At 39.2% G+C, this 8,111-nt stretch overlaps 2 pseudogenes; one reads left to right on the top strand and one right to left on the bottom strand.

The window, feature by feature from the left end:
* Positions 1-538: 538 nt before the first annotated feature.
* Positions 539-2,136, top strand: LOC145483130 (uncharacterized; annotated as a pseudogene).
* A 106-nt stretch (positions 2,137-2,242) lies between these two features.
* LOC145482442 (uncharacterized) lies at positions 2,243-4,899 on the bottom strand (annotated as a pseudogene).
* Between the last annotated feature and the right edge of the window lie 3,212 nt (positions 4,900-8,111).

Below are 8,111 nucleotides of genomic sequence, written 5' to 3'. Positions count from 1 at the left end.
CAACTGCATTCCACTCGTACCTCCACAGGCACTTTTTCTAGACCTGAGGCATGTCCAGGAAGGGCTTGAAGATGCCATAATGATGAAGTGGTAAGTTCCGTGTCGATGGAAAGCATTATCAACAATGTTTGAGCATGTTTAATTCTAGACAAAGAGGATCAATTGGAGGTTGTTTGCTAAGCACTTAATGGATTTTTGGGATATTTTTTTTAATTCATAGTTTACTAAAGCATAGAAACACGGTCCGTAAGCGAACACTTCACTTAAATTTTACATCAGCTCACATCACATTGTAAAAATAGGCTTAAAATATAATACTTCTTTTATGTCTTCAAACCTTCTGAAACAAATGATAATGCTGAGTCTTGTGTTTCTTGCGCTCTGTTTGATGGACGAGGAGATAAACAATAAATAAACAAACAACGTGTTGGTGAAAAATGGCTATGAGCCTTTTGCTCATAGAGTGCTAAAGTCCTGACGTCACGTTTCCATGACACCGAAATTCTCAGTTAAAAACAAACAGCACATTCCAGACAAAATGGCGTCGCTGTCGATCACTTCCCTAATTTATTCCTTCTCGGAAGAAAAGAAATCTATCAGAAAAGGAGAAAACCACTACAAATCGGATCATGTGGAGTCACTTTCGTATCAACAAGGTGTTTTACGCGGGGAAGTGCATGCAAGAATGAAAAAGATGGTCTATAAAGTCACGATGAGTTAACTCAAGCTAAGCTTACATACTAAATGAAAAGCGCTCAGCAGATTCAAGATTTAGTCAGATTTACAGGTTTGTCTTAAACAGATTTGTTTGGTTCTTTTACTTCTTTGAATGATTACAGATGGTGAAGATGATCTAAGCCGCCGAATTCCAACTTACCGTATTTCAAACGTGACGGCTGTCAAACAAACATTTTTGTAGTGATTTATTTCATAGCGTGGTTTTAGGGCAGCACATCGATGTTATCATTTGAGACCAACTGAATCCAATTCCTTGGTGTAATGTTCTTTCGTTGATTTACTTGGATGAGCAACACGAAATTAAGTCGACTGAGTGCGAATGCCCAAGAGGAGCATTTAAGTGTAGCCATGTAGCTGCACTCTTTATCCACGGTATCCATAATCTAAGCAGAACCGACGTTGAATGCCAGTAGAGGAAAAGGAAGTCGAACACATCGCTCTCAGCTCAAGCTGTGGCAGAAATGTTCCCGCGGACTAAGAAGTACACTGCCTTGGGAAGAAAGCCAGCACAAGTTGACCGAACACAGCTTTACGAAGACCTGAAACAATATGAAAGATTTACAGGCCTTTGCTGGCTGCTTAGCCCAGAGCCCCCCCCCCCCCCCCTCCCTGCTGTCAGTAAACTACCAATTCCAACAATAGAAGATATAACATTTTCAGAAGAGTTTCTCCAAACCAGAGGGCTTCAACGACAACTGAACTGTTTAGTTCGCCGATCCATAATACTTGAGAAGACATCTTGAAAATCAGTAGGATCACTCTTGGCCAGCGTGGCAGCCCTACCTGGCATTTGGCAAGGAGGGGCCATATTACTGCCAGCAACTTTGGTAGTGTTCTGAAAGCCAACGAGTTGCTCTCTCACTTCTGAAACGCCTTCTTGTAGAATATGACCTCTTAAGAGTGAAAGCAGTACAATGGGGGGTTCACAATGAACAAGAAGCTATTAAGGCCTTCACCTTGAAGACAGGGAAAACGGTTGAGGGAATTGGAATCTGGTTTCATTCCTCTGGTATTCTTGGTGCTTCCCCTGATAGGATCGTTGACCATGAAACTGTTCTTGAGGCCAAGTGCCCATACATTGAAAAAGACCTAACCATAGAAAAGGCCGCACAATCTTCAGCAACATTTTGCCTTGATAAATCTGACAGTGGAGAGTATGTATTGAAGAAGGAGCATGTTTACTGGCACCAGGTCCAAGGAGAAATGTATTTTTATCGACAAAAATTATGTTATTTTGTTGTGTGGACCACAGAGCATGTAGCTGTTTTAAAAATAGAAAGGGATGAAACTTGGGCAGCTAACTTCTCACTTTTAACACAATTTTATTTTAATAATGTCTCCCCAAGTAGTTGCCACTGGGGGTTTTATTAACATTTTCAGTAGAAAGGTAACTGGTTTTCACAGGCAGGAAAAACTTTTTGAATTGAACTTCTAAATTCTAAGATTACCTTTCCTCTAGATTGTCAAACCAGGAGGTCAAAATCGTCCTCGCAGCCCAGTACCCAGTCCTTTAATGAAACCTCTGCCTAGCCCTCTGCTACCATCAGTTTTTCCTCAAAAACATTCTTTGGGCAAGGCTGTGATTCCAATAATAGTAGACAGACTACCGTAAAACAATTGAGGCAGGTGAAGAATTGTATAGTTCTGTCTAATTTTCATTAAAGTGATAAAAATCTGAACTTCAAAATAAATTGACTCCACTTTCCAGCCAGAAAAATAATTTATGTCATCTTTGAACCTAAGTGGATGTTTTACAACAATATTAAATACCTCTTTTGTTGCAAGGCCTGTCTCCATTCTAACACCATGCACATCATCACTAAGTTTTGTAGCATTTTGTTTTGTACGTACTTTGCTTTGGCTTCGAGTTCCTTGAGCTCCCTCTTAGCTAGCTCCAGTTCGGCTTCCTGGAAAATCTCATGTGTTGTTCCCGGATTTATTTCATGACCTTCCACTTGGGATGGCTGCTCTTTCCTTCTTGCATTTTCTATAACTTCCTGCAATGACTGCTTCCCTGGTTCACTGTTTTTCCTTTTTATCCTTTCTGGCGCATCTCCTAGTTGCGGGAACAATCTATCCTGATTTCTAGCATAGATCTCCGGCCATTGATTTTCTTGCCATCTCGGAAATGACAACTGCAAGCCCTTGAATGCTCACTGGGCTCCCTATCTTGCCTTCTGTCGGACAAAAAATATATATATTAGGAAAACACGATAAAGTACATTGTATAAGAATTCACAGACATATAAGCTTAAGTACAAAGTCGTAGCAGTCATAGAAAACTGAGAAATAAGAAGCGGTTAAACACGATCGGCGTACGTTCATCTGCCAATTGCAGGAATCGAGTCGTAGACAAGCGCGGTCAACAAACCGTCACATTTTACATCTGATTCGTATGGAGAAGGCAATTGCAAAGATGATTTCTAATCTTAGTAGCCGGTTCCATCGCCTGTACTCGTCTTTCTGTTTTTCTGCGCTTGGAAATGCGAAAAACTTGCATGTTTGGCCCTCCGACGGGTGGCTGCAGGTTGGAGCAAAGCAATAGACCATTTTGGTCGTTTGAAACCCTTTTTTATGGTGCAAACGTATTTTCAAACACGGCGTGATTCTTTGTGTGTTGTTAGTGAGAAATACGCCTTTTGTGAGATAATTACAGGGTCGTGACCTTTCGGAAGAAGATGTTCGAAGCGAGGCGCTTTGTTATTCTGAGGTTTGTTTAGAACTGAGAATTTCGGTGTCATGGTAACGTGACGTCACACTACTATATAGCCCCTTTAATTATTTATGTAAATTGAAATATTGTATAGCCATGAGCAAAGGTCCATAACCACCTCATTAGAAAATTTTATTAAAGGACTTATATTGTCTTACTTTACAAATAAAGATTTTGCCCAGCAACGGTGAAGACAACCAAAACGAAGGCAAAGGCTACTAAAGGCTAAAGGAGAAGGTGGGAGAAAGCAATTGTAGAGCTCCGTAATTCAGTCAGACCAAATTTTTGAAAAACACATGTGTGCGCTAGAGGATGATACATACTATGTACTTATTGACTGAGTGGGAGGGCCGGACGGGAAAGTATTTGGCTCGAAGTCAGGACGTGCGTCCTGACCGAGAGACAAATAGTTTCCGGTCCGGCCCGACCTTACTCAGTCAATAAGCATTTTATCATATGACCACTTAACGGTTGAACCTAAATAGGACGCGAGTACATAACATCAGAAGGCCGTGCGCGGAAAAACTACAGAAATGATTCCATTATAAAATCTCAGTGTCATTTATTTCTTCGCGTCGAACAAGAAACTCACAATTCATCGAAAAACACGACACATTTTCTAATATTTTTTTTCAATGTAAGTCTAATATTACAATTCATGCTAAAAAGCCGACAGAAAGTTGACATAAAGCTGTCAAAAATATGTCAAAACCATCAAAAACTTAGCGAGTGACAAAAGTTTGCTTCATGTTTCAATGAAATTGTTCACAAATCTTCTTCATCTGAAGATTCAAGAAAATGTTGGCGTCGTTTGAAGCTATTATTTGTCGACCTCTTGGATTCTCTTGAACAAGGGAGAACCACCAACTGAACATTAATGACACCGATGTTGGCTCCTGCAAACAGTACCTGGGTTTGCTGACTTTGCTGGCTTTGCTGTGTAGTGGAAATGCAAGCGAGTTTTATTTTCTGGATGAACTGTGCGGTAATGAACTTGTGTTCGTCCTCAGTTTTTTTCTCTTCAAACAACACTGCAGAGCAATTTATCCTACTGTACACAAGGTATGTTTGTGATTTCTCTTCTCCCAACTCTGGAAACTCGAAGAAAAAAATTATATCGTACTTTGTTTTCCTCGCGACTTGCCGGTTTTCTTGCTTTTGACTGCACGGTGAATTCTTTGATGCTTTCCACTGAAAGAAGTTTCGCCTCAAGACTGTTTGCTTATTCCGAAGGTTAATTATAGGACAATTCATCCGTAAAAGTTGTTTCTTGACCGCCTGTTTGCATGTTGTGGGCTTCTGGGAAAGTTGTGAACTTCTTCAGTTGTGAGGACTGTTGACTTTCTTTCTGTGCTTTCGGAGTGAGTTGGAGACTGAAGCAGTTCTGCATCGGACAGTTCGCCTGGAGAATAAACTTCGCTCTCAGAATGTTCACTTTCATCACTCATTTTGAAGAGAACAAAATTTTGCAGCGACAAAATTGTTTTGTCATTAACTCGCATCGAGTTTCTAGTAGGGCCGTACGCATTTCTAGTAGGGCCGTACGTGTTTTTCCGGCCCTATCACTTCGACGCGTACGGCCCTCATACGGAACCTTTTTTCTTATGGTTTTCCAAGGAAATTGCGCGCGGGGCCGTACGGGTCATACGATAAAATATTACATTGCTTGAGCCCTGCCCCGTGACCACAGCATCGTGACATTATGTCACATAATACACGTCAACGCTGGATCTCTCTCTACTTACTTTAATCATTTAAAATAGAATCGGATTTAAGCCATAAAACTCCTATTTGAGTACAAATGTTCTTTTTGTCTTCAAACCTTCTGAAACAAGTGATAATTCTGAGTGTTGCGTTTCCCGCCCTCTGTTTGATGGGCGAGGAATGGGCAATAAATAAACAAGCAACGTGTTGGTGAAAAATGGCTATGAGCCATTTGCTCATAACCACTTTAATTATTTATGTCAATTAAAATGATGTATAGCTATGAGCAAAGGCCTATAGCCACCTCATTAGAATTTTTTTTTTTTTTAATTTAAAAACGTTTATAGTCTTACTTCACAAATAAATACTTTGCTCAGCAAAGGTGAGGGCAACCAAAACGCCACAAGCATCATGCAATGATGCAGCCCCACCCAAGGGGAACACAATACCCAATGCCCAAGAAAGCCATAAGAATTTGAACAACTAAATAAAGATACATAATGAAATGAGTCAGGCTGTGGCCCTTACTAGAGAGACTGAATATATAATGAAAATAGCAAACACTTGCAGCTGTAGTGAAAGGAAGTGAGAGAGACTGTTGCCTTTGCAAGACAGCCGTAAGTATAAACTCGTGGAGCTAAGAACGACATTGATAAAATTAATACATGAAATAGAGTGCTACCATTTGGAGACAGCCATATTTATCTCAGTACAATTCATGACACAAAATTCACGTGGTCCATGAGTCGGACTGTTACTCGATGTCAAGCGGCCTTCACACGGCAAACTAAAGTTGGCAAACTCGTGCTGGCAAACTTCAAAAAGTTGGCAAACTCGTGCCTTCACACGTCAAACCCGCGTCAAATCACAACACGCGCAAAAAATACAACATGGCCGACGTAGTGCAGTGGTACTCACGTAGAGTTGCCGCTTCTGTCTTAGTCCAATTTTATGCTAATCGCCGGAGAGGAAACAGAAAGCGCTGAAAAAATAGAAAGGTTTATTCGTCTTTATTCGCTTATCACACTCACGATGCCTTTGACAGTGCTGATATTAGCAGTATGCAGGACACCTTTCACATGTGAACTCAGTTAAATGACCTTGCTCTCCATGAGTTCTTGTAGCTCAGTAGATAGAGCACCCGCCCGGTGTTCGGGAGTTTATGGGTTCGATTCCTGTCGGGGACTCAGAATTTTTTCTTTGTCCCACGCTCGTGTCATATTAATTTTATGTACTAGTACTGAAAAAAAATTGGATCAATCGTGCCAAGTACAGGAATAATTCAGTTAACTTCAAGCGCCTTATCAATACTTATGATTGCAATGTGAGGTTTATTTAACAACATTTCTACCAAAACGTTCAACCATTTTAAAACTGAGTGGTTCATTAAATAAAATATATCTTTCGTGGCTTTCGGCCGTTTTTGTGTATACAAAGGATAATACAACAAAAGCTACCTTACCTCATTTTTCACGTGGCCAAAATTCTTAGCAATTTATTTTGAAAAAAAGAAAAAGGGATATTATTTTGATCAGATTAACAACATTTATCATCACTTAAAGAACAAACGATTTTTGTGCCCCTTCTGCCTTCCATATAACTGGCAGACGATAACCACTACGAACCAACAAGAACCTGCGCCAAATATTTTTTACCTTGAAAATTTTATTGACTTTATCTTTTTTGACTCTCTTGTTGGAAAATTACGATTCTTCAAATTTTCTCAGTTACTTCAGGTAAACCTCAGGTCTATTTTTATGGTGACTATAAATTAATTACATTTAATCCCAAATATACGTTTACGTTTGTTTTGTAAGCTTCAAAGTATTTGCGTTTAAGCGTTTTGTCGGAACAAAAAAAATTCCGAGCGACAACAATCGTGAGAGGATAATATTAAATGATCATTTAGTAGATAACATTGATTGATCATTGTCCAGCCGTCGCATTTTTAAAAATTAAAAACCGAGAAACAAAGTTAACAAAAATACTCAAACGAAATGAGCGTTGGCCAGCTTTTACCCTTGTGTCAGTGGCCACTTTATTTCGACTCCTAGCCATCTAGCCAGGAGTCGAAATAAAGTGGCCACTAAGAGTTGCTAGTTATATTTAATTAACTTGAAGTAAACAAAAGATATTGGAAAATTAAAAAAAAAGAAAAAGAAAAAGAAAAAAAAAATGAATGACGCGAAAAACGATTAATACAAGTACTGAAACTAAATCAAAGTTGCCTATTTACGTTTTTACTCTCCATATATTCCATATATTTCCATATATTTTCCATATATTTTGGACCTAACCAATTTAGCCAAATGAAAAAGACACCGACGTTCCGAGCGTACTGCCAGAAAACCCAATATCAACAATGAACAAAGCTGCAAAAACAGCGAGGAAATTTACACTGATAACAGAATAAACGTAAGAACGCATTGGAACCTGTCTCACAATCACGATCATCCTTCGTTAACGTGCATAAATTAAATCATCATATTGTGGCCGGTTAATATTCCGTTCAGTCTACATTTGAACCTCTTCGGTTTGCGATTATTATTTGCAAAACTGCTTCATGGATAATCGAGCTGGTATCCTACGATACTTCAGTTAAGGAACTTTTCTTCAGTTATCTTCTGCATAGAGCTGTAGGTCAAAGAAAGATTAAAACACCAGGAAGGAAAAACACGGGATTATTGTTTTGATCATCTTGTAGCTATATTTAATAGGTGCGGTAGGCAAAAAGGAAACCAAGCAAGATATAATGAACCCCATATGGATGATGCAGCAGTCATACATAATTCGTAAGATCTTTATAATGATGCCATCATCCAAAAATATCCAAACATTCATAGCAGAAAAAAAAGGTGTAAAAAAATAATCAGAATAAGTAAGGACCTCACAACTTTGAAGGCTTTAAATCTTTTGAACGCATGATAAGATCAAGGACCAGAAATCACAACAAAGA

This window comes from Orbicella franksi, chromosome 3 (genome assembly GCF_964199315.1).
Source record: "Orbicella franksi chromosome 3, jaOrbFran1.1, whole genome shotgun sequence".
In the NCBI taxonomy this organism is placed as follows: Eukaryota; Metazoa; Cnidaria; class Anthozoa; order Scleractinia; family Merulinidae; genus Orbicella; species Orbicella franksi.
This window is presented reverse-complemented; position numbering and strand designations above follow the sequence as displayed.